Genomic DNA, 16,687 nt, shown 5'->3' with positions numbered 1-16,687 from the left:
TTAATTTAAGCCAGGAAATATTTATTGACTCTCTCCTATGTGCCCAGTGCTGTTTTAATACTTCTTTTATTATTTTTATTATTATTTTAATTTTTATTTTTATTTTACAAAATAATTACATGCTATCCCTCACCCCTGCCCAACGCTGGTGGAAAGCCAACTGAGTTTTTCTTGAGTTGTTTTCCAAGGAGTAGAGATGAGTTATAAACAGAACGCATCTTACGGGCAAAACAGTCGGAGTGGTTTTCCAGCAGGCCAAACAGCTATGAAGGGTTTGCAATAGAGGCGCCCAGAGGCTGAGAGAGAAAGCCTCCAGGACCCTACAACAAGCTGCCCAAAGTGCCTTCTCCATGGCACTATTGAAATAGGAAAGAACATATCTGACTCCATGTTATATCTGTTCTTTTGAGTTTAACCCTGTGCCCTGTTTCCTAGGTTTAGTGTTGTTTGTTCTGCACCTTTTGTAAAACAATGTTGCCTAGAGCCTGAAATATACAGGAGACCCTATTCTCAAGGCTCTGACTTTAAAGGATATTAACACTTTTCCATTCATATAAAGATAACATGTTACAGAATAGAAAATAACATTTGTTTGTTGGAGGTTTACACGGATCTGACCCAGGCTAAGAGCTGCAAGAACAAAAGGCTCTAACAACAAAGAATTCATAAACCAAGTTTGCAGCAATGGTTTTCCAGGACAATAGACTTCCATCTTCTCAGCTGGGTTTCCAAATTAAAGTCGCTGTTTCTTGCCCCCAAAACCTGGTCTCCCGATTTATTGGCCTGTAATGCACGAGCAGAACAAGTCTGGACTTGGAAACACAAACATTCATTGAAAGTACCCATTTGGTATATTAAATGACCTGCTTCCACTCGTCTTCCTGACGTTTTCTTCTCTTGACAACTCCTGCTATGTTTATGAAAACCCTGTCATGTGGACACATTTGCATCTCTAGCCACTACCCTTCCAGGTAAGAACTGATGCCAAGGAGTCAATGGAAGCTGCTAGAATGTATTACCTGGCCAGAAAAGAGCAAATGTTGTTACTGGCTTATGTTCAGGAGCAGGGTGGGACACCTGACAAGATGTCATAAGTACGAATAGACAGCTGGGCACCAAAGGAGAAGCTTCTAAGCCTCCATGAGGGACTTGTTGGATAGGAAGGAAAAGTCCCAACCTATATCTCTGATCCCACCACTAGCTTCCTGGGCGAGGCTGGACAAGTCACTTAAATTTTCTAGGCCCGTGCTGTCCACCATGGGAGCCACCAGCCACATTGAGGATTATGAAGTTATTCTGTAGGCAGACAGAATTATAAATACACATTTTATTGCAAAGGTACAGCAAGTATAATATTTAAAAACATTATTGGTTATCTTGCCCTAACGAGTTATTTTTGTATGTGTAGCTTACTGTGGTTTGCAATGCCTGCTACTAATGTTTCCCTTACAGTGAGTTATTTTTAAATTATAAGTTACTGGACACAGTACCCTCATATCACACTTGAAAAAAATTGATCCACATAAGCAAGGTGATCTGACTTAGTAGTTATGGGCAGGGGCTCTCGGTCAGCCTGCCTGAGTATAAGTTCTCACTCTGCCTCCAGGGGTTCTGTGTGAATCTTGGAAAAATTGTTGTTGTTGTTGTTGTTGTTGTTGTTGTTGTTATTTGTGCCTCTTTTTCCTTCCCTTTTAAATAGCGAGGAATATGTAGACTCTATCTCGTACCGTGTTGCCAGGATTAAATGAGTAAACGTCTGTGCTGCCCACTTCCCTGGGTTTCAGCATTCTCCAGGCAATCAGTGTCAAACTCAGAGGCATTCTCCACTGTCTTCGTCAGTCTGGGATGCTGTAACAAATTACCATGGGCCAGGTGGCTTAAACAACCAGCATGTTCCTTAAGTTTTGGAGGCTGAGGTCAATGCATCTGGGAGATGATAGCCTTCATGACTCGAAGATGGCTGTCTTCCCACTATCTTCATGGGCCAGAGAGAAGCAAGCAATCTGGGGCCCTTTATAAGGGCACTAATCCCATTCATGAGGGCTCTACTCTCATGACCTTATTTTATCCTAGTAATCACTTCCCAAAGGCCCCGCCTCCAAATACCATCACCCTGGGAGATGGGGTTTTGACATACGGATTTTGAGGGGATGCAAACATTCAGTCCACACATCGGCTAACTCTCCCCAACATGCAATCATCAAACCTGTAGCTAATTTCAAAGTAATGTTTATATCTCTGTGCCCATTTCCATTCCTGCATCCACTAACACTGAAGCACTGTTATATTTTATTCCTTATTTTTCTGGTAGAGATTTAATTGATTCCTCTACTCCAATGCTCTCCTCACACCAAACAGTCCTATTAACAGCCCTGCCAGGTAGGTCTTCCTTAAAACACCTTTCCACTGCACCTGGTTGTTTTTTAGGTGTAAATGTCAGAATCCTCTCCACACCACAGCCTAGAACTTTAATCCCTTACACTACGGCTCACTATGTTATTTTTCTATTACCACTGTAACAAACTTCCATAAGCTTAACAGTTTAAACCAGCACAGATTTATCAGCTTATGGCTGTGGAGGTCAGAGACCCAACACAGTTCTCATTGAGCTAAATTCAAGTTGCCAGCAGGGTTCCTTCCTTCTAGAGGATATAGAAGAGAATTTTTCCTCGTTTTTGGTTTTTTTTTCCAGTTTCCAGAGGTCACCCACCTTCCTTAGCTTGTGTCCCACGACTTCCTCCATTTTCATGGCCAGCAGCCTTTCTGAACACTGCTCCATGGCTACACCTCCCTCTGATTTTAAACTCAGCTGGGCTACGTCCTCAATTTTAAAGACCCCTGTGATTACATTGGGCCCACGTGGACAATCCAGGCTACTCACCCTATTGTCTCATCTCAGGATCCCCTTCTCCCCTCCCATTCAGGCATTATGTATGTGGCTGTGACACTCACCTTGTGTGACATTTCCTCCCATGAGCAATTTAAGGTTCAAGGCACTTATGAATGACTTTTTGTTTTTCTTCCTTAGTCTTTCTACCTTCAGTATGTCTGGTGAGATTATATGAATCCTTTTTATTTGTGGCCCTCCACTAAGCTTTAATAATGTATCATGGGTTTAAAAGGCTAATAGAGAATTTAGAATACAGAAATCCTCTAAGATATTTCTCCTAATATATCTGTCATCCCTTTTGCCATGTACAGAAACATGTCACTGTTGGCTAACCTGTGGCAGGGGAGGAACATGATTCTGCCACCACACTCCCCTCATTCACACCAATTTGATGATCGGCTAACCAAGGATCTATGCTCCCCGCTTCGCTCACTTCCTCCTCCTTTCCACTGACTATCCTGTTCCCACTGCTTCCTTCATTCACCACATCAGGATTTCATGACCACATTCTTCTCTAAATAAAATGGATATCTTGCATCTAATGTCTGATAACTGTTCTTATTGTATATGCACACATTGACCTACACATAACCCCACCCATCTGTTTATTTTCCTAGAATTTTCCAGAGGAATCAGTTCCATGATGATGATGATGATGATACTGACAGTGATGACAGGGGCCTCTCAAGGATTCTGACAAAGTGGGAATCAACAAAGGGAGGGAATCATTGCAAAATTGCCCCAGAAGCAGGATTAAAAGTAAATAACTGCTAAAGTGTTTAATGGAATTGGCTAATATTTAACTATTTTTAAAACTTTGTAACACTGAATTTAAAATTTTAATGGGAATTTTCATTCACCCCTAACCAAGATTCAACTCTAGGACCAAAATCTAAGGATTTTTATCTTCTAACAAATTGTCCACTAGCCTTTTAAACACGTGATCCTTTAAAAAGAGTAAGTGCTGGGCTGAAAATAAGCAGGATTCATATAATCTCACCAGACACAGTAAATGTGGAAAGACCAAGGAAGAAAAACAAAAAGCCATTCATAATGTCTTGAAACTTACATTGCACACAGGAGAAAATGTTAGCCACGGTGAGTGTCACACCAACATGACGCCTGAGTGGGATGGGGAAGCTGATCTTCCTCATCAGACATTTATGCTGATTTGTTAGATGCCAACACAGTTTCCTCATTGGATTTGCTTCTAATAAGTATGGAAGAGTTTAGGCTCTACCAAGAGCAGACTAAACATTTTCCCCTGCTGTCAGGTCACTGGACTGAATGTCCCCACAAGAAGGATATGATTATGTTTCATAGGGAAGTCTTCCTGAGAAGTAATAGGCATTTCGAGGGCAGAACTGCAGGTTCGGGCATGGAGGGCTGGAGGAGGGCTAGAGGGGACACTGGAAAAACAGCAGGAGTGAGTTCAGATACTGCTGCTCAAGTCGCCAAAGTCAGCAGTGCTATCTCTAAGGATATGTCATTCTCCCAAAAGTTCCATGAGTGAAGGTGCCTGTGAACACTAAGCAGATTTTTAAGACACAGCAGCACATAATTTGCATGACAACTCAATTACAGTATGCTTTCATATTTGGAAAATAATTAGCCCATTGTTCTTTGAAACTGCAGCAGTAGTAATAGAAATAAAAAAGACTGAGCCGTCTTGGAGACAACAATCAATAAACAATTCCAAGTCTGCAGGATTCCTTGACAATATGCAAACAATGAGATAAATGTGTGCTGCAGATACCTCTTACTGCAGGGCTCACTCCTGCAAAGCATAGAACTAGTTTTCTCAGCAGACAGAGGGAACCAAGTCAAGATTCCTAATCTTGAGAAGTTTACTATATGGCAGGAAAGATCAGACAAGTGCATAAAGCCAAATATGAATAAATGTAATCAAATATTAAGATATGTGAATGGAGCACAGATGAAAGAGAAATTACTTTCACCTAGGATCTAGAGAGACCTCTTCAGAAAATGTGGCTTTGGAGATGGCCAAAGACATGGGTGGAATTTTGGCAGAAGAGGGTGTAAGGAATTTTAAAACTGATTCTAAAATTCACATGAAAATGCAAAGGATCCCAAATATCCAAGACAACTTTGAACAAGAAAAACAAATTTGGAAGACTTACACTATCTGATTTTCAGACTTTTTTATAAAGCTACAGTAATCAGAAAGTATGGTGTTGGTGTAAAACAGGGAAGTAGAATAATGGAACAGAATAGAAAGTTCAGAACTAAACGAACACTTATATAGACAATTGATTCTCAAAAGGATGCAGTGGAGAAAATGATCTTTTCTACAAGTAGTGCTGGAATTGTTAGATAGTGATATGCAAAAAAAAAAATGAACTTTGATCCACACCTCACAAAATATACAAAAATTAACTCTAAGTGGATCATAGATCTTAATAGGAAATCTAAAACTATAAAACAGCTAGGAGAAAAAGCATAGGCTTAAGCTTTATGATCTTGGGTTTGGCAAATATTTCTTTGCTATGACACCAAAAGTAAAATCTATTTTAAAAAAAGTAACTGATAGAGTGAACTTTACAAAAATGAAGACTCTTCAAAGCTCTTCTAAACACTGCAAAGCAAATGAAAAGACAAGCCATAGACAGAAGCTATTTGCAAATCATATATCTGGTAAAGGTCTTTCTTTGTGTCTGATCCAGAATAAAAAGTTTTCAAAACTCAATAATAATACAAACACCTGAATGAATGAATGAAGCCAGAAAACACACTTCAGTAAAGATATCCAGATGGATAATAAGCATATGAAAAGATGCTGATTAAAGATGCCATTAGTCATTAGAGAAATGCTTTTAAAAACCACAGTGAGATAGTAGTACACATACCTACTAGGATGTATACGATTAGAAAGACCGACCTTACAAAGTGCTGGCAAGGAAATAGAGCAACCAGAACTGATACACACCACGAGGAATTTACAATAGCACAACCATTTTGGAAAACTGTTTAACAGTTTCTTTAAAAATGGTAAAAACCAATCTGACATATAAGCCAGATATTCCTCATCTGATGCTTTAGAAAATAAAAGCATATGTCCATACAAAGACTTGTAACTAAATATTCACTGCAATATTATTTATAATAGCTCAAGTTGTAAACAACCCATGCATCCATCAAGAAGTAAATGAAGAAACAAAGGATGTTCTATCCAAACACTGCTCACAATAAACTATTCAGGAAAAACTCAGCACTAAGCAATACTCTGCTATAAGAAAAATAAGCTATTAATACAGGAACATAGATGACTCTGAAAATAATTACACTGAATGAAAGAAGTCAGACAACATAGAGTAGATACTGCATGAATCCATTCATACAACGATCTTGAAAATGCAAACCAGTATGTTGTGATAGAAAGCAGATCAATGGTTTCCAGGGGAATAGATGGGGAGGGAGGGAGGGACAACAAAATGCAGGAGAAGAGTTTTGTGGGTGATGGGTATGTTCACTGTCTTGAATGTGGTCATGGTTTCTTGGGGATACACATGTCAAAATGTATTAAGTTGTACACTTTAAATGTGTGAAAATTATTTTGCCAAGTATACCTCAAAGCTGTCTTAAGAAAAACGGCACTTCTGTCCTGACACAACTCAGGGCCTGATTGGAGTGAGATGATAAGTCCCTCACCCTTTCTGCCTAACGGGAAGGTAGAAAACCTCTTACTGAAGATAAGATATGGATTTTTCATTTGCAATGTCTGCCATGTAATAAAGAATTTCTAGACATGCAATATGTCAAGACTATATGATGGATAAAATGAGAGTAAGAGATATTAGACAAAGGATGCAAACCCCAGGTGATGTAGGCATCAGAGTTACCAATAAAGGCTATAAAATACTTTTAACACATTCAAGAAAATAAGGAAATGATGGGAGATTATATAACAGGGTCAAGACTTTCATCAGAGAAATATACTGGAATGAATTTTTAAGAAAAATCAAACAGATATTCAAGAACTGAAGCTTTCAGCTCTGGAAACAGGTAAACAGAGCTAATTAGGATCCCTTTTAAGTAAAACTTTCAGTAATGCCGGGTAAAATACAACAAAAGTAACACAGAGCTAACTATGGAGAGAGAAGTTCCCAGGTGACAATACAAAGAGGACACTTAACGCCAAAATGGTAATCTTGTGAGCTGATGCCACCGCACCCTGGAGGGAAGGGGTTTTCATCTGCACATAAATAGGGATACAATGTCCATTTAGGAAACAGGGTCCATACCAGATGTAGAAGAGTCTTCCTTTATAGAAACCTCTGCATAAGACGTATTGGAAGACTTCCCTCTTCACTGAAAGGGAGACTCAAAGTTCTCCACATGTGCACACAGGAAAGGGGTGTAACAACCGGTTCTCTAGGGAAAATCAAAGTCTCCCTTAAAAAAATCTAATCTCCACGCCCCTGCTTTATATGAATGTAGAATCCAAATTGATACTCCACTGAAGATTCCGGAATTCCCAAACCAAAAATATAATAATTCAAGGTTGATCATATCACCTGGAGCCTTAGGATAAGCAACACAAAATTGTTCTCTAGGGAAACTTTAAAAACCAAGATGTAAGGGACAATCATAGGAAAAAATATGTACTCACTATAGAGAAGCTCCCACAACTCTACACACACACAGACACACAACTAAAAACAGAAGGAAATCAGTGCCACTGGGAAGAAAGATCTAACCGTAAAACACAAGATGATTAATATTCCAGAGCCTAAAATTATGAAACAATCTAAGAGAGAGCATAAAAGAAGTATGACTGAATCATTAAAAGATAAAATGAATCTTATATAACATAATGAACTATCAGGACATCATGAAAAAGAAAACAGATCAATTTTTTAAAGAACCAAACAGAACTTATGGAAATAAAACACAGATATCATTTGGTATATAAAATTCAATGAATGGGTTAAGTAACATTTTAATCTTCAATATCTAGGGTGTTCATTAAAATTCAACAGTAATCTCTAAAGTAATTGTTTAAAAAGAGAATAAAGAAGTCAAAATGAAGAACGCAAAATAGGCCGGTCACTATTCTAAGTTCTTCATCTATTTTATCACTTAATGCTCACAGTCTTTGAGGCGGATAGTACCACTTTTTGTACATGAAGAATGTGAGTCTCAAAGGGATTACATATACTGGTTACATGGTTAGCAAGGGAGGGAACCAAGCCCGGATAGGCTGTCTCTAGACGCCATGCTCTTAACCATGACTGCAAGGTATATAACAGGCAGGAGAAAAGCAGAGCAAAGCAAATAGAAATCACAAAACAAGATGCCAGAAATAAAACATCATCACTAATCACAATGAATTTAGATGAAATATATAATGAGTTAAAAGATTTACAGATTTCATTTGTTTACCTGAGACAAAGCAGAATTAAAACTTAAAACTGGTTGAAAGCTTAGAAGAATAACAGAAAGAAGTCAAAAGTTAGAGCCAGAAAAAGAGACACCTGAGAAATACTAATCAATGGAAAGGGAATCACTCAAGCCTCCCTCAGGTTCATAGGTACCTGAAACCCACCTTGGCCTGACACTTACCAGCTCTGTGCCTGAGCGAAACTCTCAGTCCCCCGGAATCTTCGTTCACTCACCTGTGAATGTAAGGAAAGATCCCTCCTTCCATCCGGCCAATTTGTATTGACTGCTGTGCCACGGGTACAGGTCAAGCCACCTGAGGTCCGTCAGTGAACAAATAAGGATCCTTGTCCCTGTAGGACTGAGGAGGAGCAGAACATAAACTACAGTCTTGACAGTCATGTGAAATATATGGTATTCTAGAAGGTGATAGAAATAATATGATCAGGGAGAGGGGGTTTCTGGGGCAGAGACAAGTGGAAGGCAGTTTCCAGGTTAAAATGAGATGGCCAGAGCTGGGCTCACTGAGGACCTTGAGAACGCGGTGCTAGTTGCTGAGCTCCCTCTAACACAGCACCGCACACTGGGTGACATGAACCACAGAGGCTCACTGTCTCACAGCCCTGGGGGTGGGGAGTCTGCAGGCAGGGTGTCAGCAGGGCAGGCTCCTCCTGAGGGCTGGGAGGGAGAGGCTGGTCCAGGCCTCTCTCCTTGGCTTGGAGACGACCGTCTTCTCTCCACATCTCATCTCGTCATCTCCCATGTACACGTGTCTCTCTGTCCACATTGCCCCTATTTATCCGGACAAAAGTCATACTGGATTAGGGCCCACCCTAATGACCTCTTCTTAACCAATGACATCTGCAACAACCCTATTTCCAAGTGGGGTCATGTTCTGTAGTCCTGGGGTTCAGGACTTCAGCATATGAGTTGGACAGAGACTGGCCAGGGCAACAGGCCTGTGGGTGCATGTCTGATATCCCCAAGGGACAGCAGGGAGGCCAGTGTGGCTGGAGCGGAGTGAGCAAGGGAGAAAACCGGAGATGAGCTCAGCTTCGGGAGGGGGAGGAAAGCTGTAAGGTCACCATAAGGACACTCGCTTCTTCACTGAGTGAAATGAGAAGCCATTGCAGGATTTTGAGCAGAGAAGATCACACCCAGGGTCTCAATCATGCCTGACTTAGGTGATGAGGATGAAAATATTTAGGCTTTTGAGCTGATAATAGTTAGACTACATGTTGGACTTTGAGTTGATGGTGTAGTAAATGAGACTCTGGAGGGTGTTGGGATGAGGTGGATGCATTTTGCATGTGGGATGGACAAGAACCAGTGGGGCCAAAGGGAAGAACTCGGTAGAATAATGGCCCCCAATATGTCCACGGTCTGATCCCTAGAACCTAGGAATGTCACTGTGCATGGCAAAAGGGACCCTGCAGGTGTGACTGTCAAGGACCTTGGGATGGCAGATCACTGTGGGAAGCAAACGTCATCATGGAGGTCCTTAGAGGAGAGAGGCAGATTGGTCAGAGACAGAGATGTGATGTGGCAGCAGAAGTCACAGTGACACAGGGCTCTGGGCCAAGGAGTGTGAGCACCACTGCAAGCTTGGAAAGGTAGTAAGATGAATCCCTCCCAAGAGCCTCAGTGTGGAACGTAGCCTTGGCCACACGTTGGTTTTAGCCCACTGACATTGACTTTGCATTTCTGCACCCTAGAACAGTGAGACAATGGATGTGTGTTACTTTAAGCCACTGAGTCTGTGGTCCATAGTTACAACAGCAATAGGAAAAGAGCTCAGGAACCAACATGAACATGAACCCCAGGCTGCCTGCTGTGCCGGCAGGAAGTCCTTTGTCTCTGATCCTGTGGGAGTGTCCTGTCTTCTGGCAGCATCCACAGACTACCTCATGCTAACCTGGCAGCTTGCAGGGAGACAAATCTTAACCCTGCACAGTTCTTGATATTTAGTTAATAAAAAAGATGGTGTCATCATGGGTATTTTTCCATCTTTTAAATACACTTCAGTCTTCTAATTGAGAGACAGTGTAAATAGATTTCAATCTTAATAATAAATAACTGTGGTATTATTTGGTTAATTAAATAATGAATAATAATATTCACATTAGTAAAAGTTATTAAAGTCAACATTTTTCAATGAAAATATCAAATTTCTTTTTGCATGAACATGTATTAACTACAAGAAATGTTCCATGCTTTCTTCTACGATTTAGTGTTAGAGTCTTAAAGAATAATATTTTCCTCAAAAGATATTATGGCGAGGGGATTTCTTTTGGTGGTACAGTTCCTACATAAATTCTGCGGCGTGTCTCAGGCCACTGGGAACCTAGAGATGATAGAAATAAGGAGGCATTATAAACACAACAATTTTTAAAGGAATTAAAAAACTGGATGAGTGAAAACAAAGAATCAGAGAATATTCTGGTGAAATAAAAATATTTTTCAGCTTAAGCAAGACACTGGGTGAATAAATCTAAAATGAAAAAACCACCCAGAGATTAGCAGTGAGTCATGCATGCAGTGTGACTGATCAAAACCAAGTTGTTTCCAAACCAGTGTGTAGGCTTGATGCCTTCATGAATCAAGTCTGTGTGGCACCAGGCCACCTCGAATAAATGTTGATGAGGTATTTATAAGCTCTTCACCATCCCAGCTCAAAGCCCACACACGAGCTACACGACCATCGCCTACACATCTGCAAAACACCCATCATGGTGAATAGCACTTTTCTTGCTCAGTAGCCGGTGGCAGGGCACTGTGAGCAGACAGAGATACAGGGACACAGAGACACAGAGGCACTTCCCCTCACTCAGCTGATAACCTTCCGTGCATTCCTGGGGACAGGATTGTCATAAAATGCACCATGGATTGATCCTCCTCCTAGGAAAGGAACGGTAGGGCTGTCCTCAGGTTGGAGCAAGGGTGGCCGGAGGATCTCAGAAGAGCTGTTTCAGGACAACCAATAGAAATGATGGCCACCGTGACCACGAGAGACGTCCCCTGCCATCTCGGTAGGCTCTTGGGCTCCTGACAAAAGCTGGGCTCAGTAAAGGGTTGGGTAGAAGGCACAGGCCTAAGGGATGCCCCAGCAAGAGACAGGAGGTAGGGCCTGGTTTATACTGCTCTGGGTGTATTCCAGCCTCATCCGAATACGAAATCAGAAATTTGCAAAACAGCAGAGCTGGGATGGATCACCTACTCCAGACTCCTCTCCTTACAGTTAAAAGGGTGGCAGCCCTGAGAGGCAAAGCAACGTGCTAAAGGCAGAGCATGGATGTGGCAGCGCCAGATGAAATGCACCGTGCCAATCCCCATTCAAGGCCGCTAACACTGAGTATGGGGCCAAGGTTTCCAACTAGGAGAATGAGATAATGTAAATACTTTGTTCCCCGCAAAACCCCAAATGTTTTTAAAAGCACAAAACTCACCTTAACTAGCTCTCTTCTGAGGGGGTGCTCTTCTGTCTCCGTCTTTCTGTCTGTCTCCATTTCTCTCTCTCAGACACAAACACATACAATTTTGTGAAAGGGGAATTCCTGCCATACAAAGACAAACTTCACATCTTCAGAAAGACACTTGACAAAGCACGTTTCTCAATTCAATTCTATGTGTGAGGTCTGAGCAACTGGCTTATCTTCTAGAACAATTGGTGGTTCCAAAATCAGGAGATCATCTTCCCCAAAGGAAGAGTTCTGGTCCGTATTGATGAAGTTGGGGATGTCACATTTCATGAGCCCGTTCGCCTCCTCCTCTGGCCACCTGCTGCATCTGATGGCTTCCTGGAGCTGAATATCTCTGTCAAGGGCTATGGTTGGGATAGCAAATTTGGCCTTGTCCAAGTGGCCCACATCATTGACGTAGCAGTGAAAGAGGGACCTAGATTCGTCATTGCCCTGCCAGAGAACACCTTGGGCACCAGCAGTCTTCCAAAGTCTGACACAAAGCTGTTCAGTCTGAATCTCTTCTCGGGAGACTCTGCATTGCTATAAAGAAAACCAAAATAAAAGATCACTCACACTCTAGCTCGGTGACCTGAAGAATCATAGTTTTTGCCATCTACTGAGTGCAAGTCCCTGCACAGAGCATGCTGACAAGCACTGGAAATGAGAGACATCACTTCTGAACACATACAATTAAACCCAAGGCAAAAGTCTCAAGTGAGGGACCTTGGACCAACCTGAAAAGACATCGTTCCCTGAGAATCCTCAGTACTGCTGAATCGCACACCAGTGTTTCTCATTGGGACACTCAGATCATCTTCATCAGAATTAGTTAAAGTGCTTCTTAAAATGCAGAATTCTGGGGTGCAGACCCTAAGCGTCTCCAGAGTTTGGGACCTGTAGTCTGTATTTTTAGAGCAGCCAAGATCACTGAACACGCTCAGGTTTAGCACCGCGGTCTACATCGGGTCACCTGAGCATCGACAATGCAGTCTCACATGGTGGCTTGTTGCCATGTGTGTCACGGTTCTGTCCTACCCACGAGAGTCCCCTGATTCGCAGAACTGTCATTGCTGCCCCATTGGGCAAAAAATACCACCATTTCACAATGCATACCCAGGGCGCCCGACTGACAGATACAATCAGTGATGGGAGAGGGGAGAAAATTCATGTTCCTGATAACTTGTTTCACTTACTATGGGACAAATGATCAATTCAAGGGTAATAAATCAGTGAATGAGTGAATAACATGACTCTCGTTAGTCCCACGAGTGCCTGGAAGAGTGAGCCTGGGCATACTGAGGACCATAACAGCCCATCTACTTAATTGCCATCCTTCCCAGATTTGTGTAAAGGTTACTTCCACCCAGGCAGTGACCCCTGAAGGGCAAGAATCATGTCTGAACACACTCTCAAATCCAGAACAGAACCTGACAACAATTAGGCTCTGGAGTCTGTGTTTAGCGAGTGTGGAATCTCAGTGACTCCAGTTCTTAGACCTTGCCTTCCCATCCCACCCCTCACGATATGGACCTTATGACCAGCTCTCCCGGGGCTGGGGCCAAGGAACACATTTACAGGACTGGAAGAATCTGATCATGTAAACCACCCCCCAGAATATCATCAAGAGTCACCTGCATTTCAGGGATCAGTAATCCCAGAATCTTTGCAGTTCAGGCAGCTGAGGGATTTTTATATCAGTTCTGTCTTCTACTGTGACTGCCTGGGTGACATCAGACAAGGAATTCTCAAAAGCCTGAGCTTTTCCTTTCAGGAATAATCTACTTAACAAATCTCATTGACCATTTAACAAATGTGATCTGAAGATCAATGATTTACACAGGAGTACAACATTCATTAGGTCGTGGATTTTGAATCCGAGAAAAATCATTTGAGAAAGATTGACAGAATGTAGCTTTAATGCAAATTTAAGTATTCTTACCTTTCAGCAAATCATCTTCTTCCCCTACTTATCACTTCATCCAAGTTTAAAAGATGTTTGAGAACAGGGATGATTGTGCCAGGAATCTGTGACCCAATAACCTAAAATGTCACCTAGGAAAAAAAGGGGAGTGACACATTTTTTAAAAGTATGGTGAGGACAGCAGGGCCACCCCCCAACTCCACACTAAGGAGCTCTGAGTAATAGCTTTCCTGCCTGCCTTGGGCATCAGCTGATGTGAAAACCCACCTAGAAACCACACTGTCCAGCAGCTCTTCCTTAACATAGGCTACACTTTCTCAGAATTAAGAATTGAGTCCAGTAACCCCTTCGCTGAAGAATAAAGACAAAGGAGAACAATAGAGTTCTTCCCCTCCCCAGGGGAGAGCCCAGACCTTGGGCTGCATGCACTTCGCCAACCTCCCAGGAGAAGGAAAAACTGGAGAAGGACGTCCTGCGAAACTAGGGAAGCAAAGGTAGAGATGGGAACAAATAGACCAGCTGGCCTGGGACAGCCCCCTCCGTCGCTGCCTTGGCAGCTGCCTCTGCCCCCTCAGCACATCCTGCCCACCTCAGGTGGCTAAGCTGTCAGGGAAACTGTGCTTTGCAACCTGGGGCAACAGAGGCTGCCCCCAGGCCAAGCTGCTGGGGAGATGGGAGCTAAACCACCAGCTCCCAAGCGACAGGCTCCATACCTTCGACATCACCCCGCCACCCCCGCACCTTAACGCACCCCCGGGGTAATATGACCCTGAGAAGTGTGACCTGGGAACGAGGGGCGGCAGAGTCCGCCCCCATGTCAGGCCTCAAGAGAGATGGGAGGTTATCCTCCAGCTCACAATAGGCAGCACCCCTTTCCTCCCCACCCCCTGATCTCACCGCGCCCACCTCCCAGGAGCAACCTGACCTGGTGTTGTGTGTCAGACGAATCTTGGGCGGGAGAGGCCGTCCCCAGGCCAGGTCAGGGGAAAGGAGAAGAAGTGGCCCCATTAGGAAGCTGCGACGGCCGGCTGCCCCTGCCCCTCGACCTCATCGCGTCCGCCTCCCAGGAGCAAGCTGACCTGGAGACGGGCATCCTGCTTCTTGGGCAGCAGAGGACACCCCCAGGATTGGCCGCGGGGAAGAGGGGAGCAAATTGACAAGCTCCGCGCTGCAGGTCCTCTACCTCCGCCTTTGCCACCCTCGCACCTTAAAGGCACCGTCCAGGGCGACCCTTCCCAGCAGGCTGAATGGGACAGGTGTGTCTGGTGATCTAGGGCAGGAGAGACGACTCCCACACCAGGCCATCAGGGAGACGGGAGCCAATCCACCAACTCCCCAAGGCATCCCCATCCCCCACATCAGCAACCGCTCCTGCCCCCTGACCTCTCGGTGGCCGCCTCTAGGGAGCAGGCTGACCTGGAGATGGACGTCCGGTGAACTTGGGGCAACAGTGACCGCCCCCAGAGCAAACCATGAGAGGAAATGGGAGCAAATGGACCAGCTTCATGGGAAAACCCGCCGCTGCTTCCACCACCCCCAACGTACCACGCCCGCCTCCCGTGGTCAGGCCGACTAGGATACACGTGTCCCGTAACCCAGGGCAACAGAGACCACCCCCAGGACAAGCCGCGGGGAAGATGGGAGCAAATGGGCCAGCTTCCCAGCTGCAGGCCCCCGAAAACCGCCACCCCTGCACCCTGACTACCCTGCCTCCCCCCCAGTTAGCTAAGTGGGACAGGGGTGTCCCGGGACCTGGGGCAGCAGAGGCCGTTTGCAGGCCATGCGGTGCAGACATGGAGCTAATACACAAGCTACCCCGGGGCAGCCTCCCTATCCCCGCAGCCACCACCTTACCAGCTCCCTGACCGCACCGCACACATCTCCCAGGAGCAAGCTTACCTGGAGTCGGACCTCAGGGAAATCTCCGGCGGCAGAGGTCGCCCCCAGGCCAGGCCGCGGAGGAGAGAAGAAATGGAGCAGCTCCCTGGAACGGACCCCCTCCCCCTGGCGCCGCTGCTCCCACCTCCCAGGACCAAGCTCACCTGGAGACCGGCGTCCCGCCTCTAGGGCAGCGGAGGCCACCCCCAGGCTCCGCCGCGGTGGAGAGCGGAGCGAATTGACCGGCTCCCCCGCGGCAGCCCCCCTACCCCCGTGGTCCCCACAACTTAACGGCACCGCCTCCACTCCCCACTCAGCAAGCTGAGTGGGACAGGTGTGTCCGGCGACCTGGGGCAGCAGAGGCCGCTCCCAGGCCCGGCAGCCGGGAGAAGGCAGCTATTCCATCAGTTCGCCAGGGGCAGCCCCGCTCCGCCCCCCTGCCGCTGCCCCCGCCTGCTGACCTAACCGCCCCACCTCCCAGGAGCAAGCTTACTTGGAGTCCAACATCTGGCGAATCTCCGGCGTCCAAGGCCCCCCCAGGCCAGGCTGAAGGGAAGAGAAGAAATCGACCGGCTTGCCCGGGCAGCCTCCCACCCGCTGCCGCCGCCGCCTCCGCCGCCCCAAACCATTGCACTAGCCTCCCGTAGTCAGCCTGACTGCGAGGATGTGCACTTGCCTGAGCACCTCCCTGCACCCCTACACTCCCTGTACCTCTGCACCCCTGACACTCCCTGCAGTGCCTGCACCCCCACAACCCCTGAACTGCCTTCACCCTCCACAGCCCCTGCACCCTGCCACCACTTACACCTTTGCACTGCGTACAGACCTGCACCCCTGTATGTCCCACACACCACCTCTTGGGCCTGTGGCAGAGTCTCTGCTGTTAGACCAATGCACAGGAACTCACATCTTTGCCAGTATATGATGCATCAGTGGACGTCTGGGGTTGGCTGCAGGAAGGTACATGTTCCCGGTCACTAGCCTGGGCCACTAGAGTGATCTCTGTGAGGTCACCCAGGACGGGCTCAGAGATGCTGTTCTCTGGGAAGAGAGGAGTAGAAACCGGTCTTGAGGGCAGAGCTGTGCTCACCAGGCCGTTCACGCTTCATGTTTTACACAGGGCTTCGGAGAAGTGAA

General features: G+C 45.2%; 1 protein-coding gene and 1 pseudogene across 1 annotated transcript in view; one reads left to right on the top strand and one right to left on the bottom strand.

The window, feature by feature from the left end:
* Positions 1-16,687, top strand: part of LOC135319025 (anoctamin-6-like) — a 267,291-nt gene that overhangs the window by 203,962 nt on the left and 46,642 nt on the right. The window lies entirely within an intron of this gene.
* On the bottom strand, positions 8,532-16,659 carry LOC135319036 (melanocortin-2 receptor accessory protein 2-like; annotated as a pseudogene).

The sequence above is a fragment of the Camelus dromedarius genome, chromosome 23 (genome assembly GCF_036321535.1).
Source record: "Camelus dromedarius isolate mCamDro1 chromosome 23, mCamDro1.pat, whole genome shotgun sequence".
Classification (NCBI taxonomy): domain Eukaryota; kingdom Metazoa; phylum Chordata; class Mammalia; order Artiodactyla; family Camelidae; genus Camelus; species Camelus dromedarius.
This window is presented reverse-complemented; position numbering and strand designations above follow the sequence as displayed.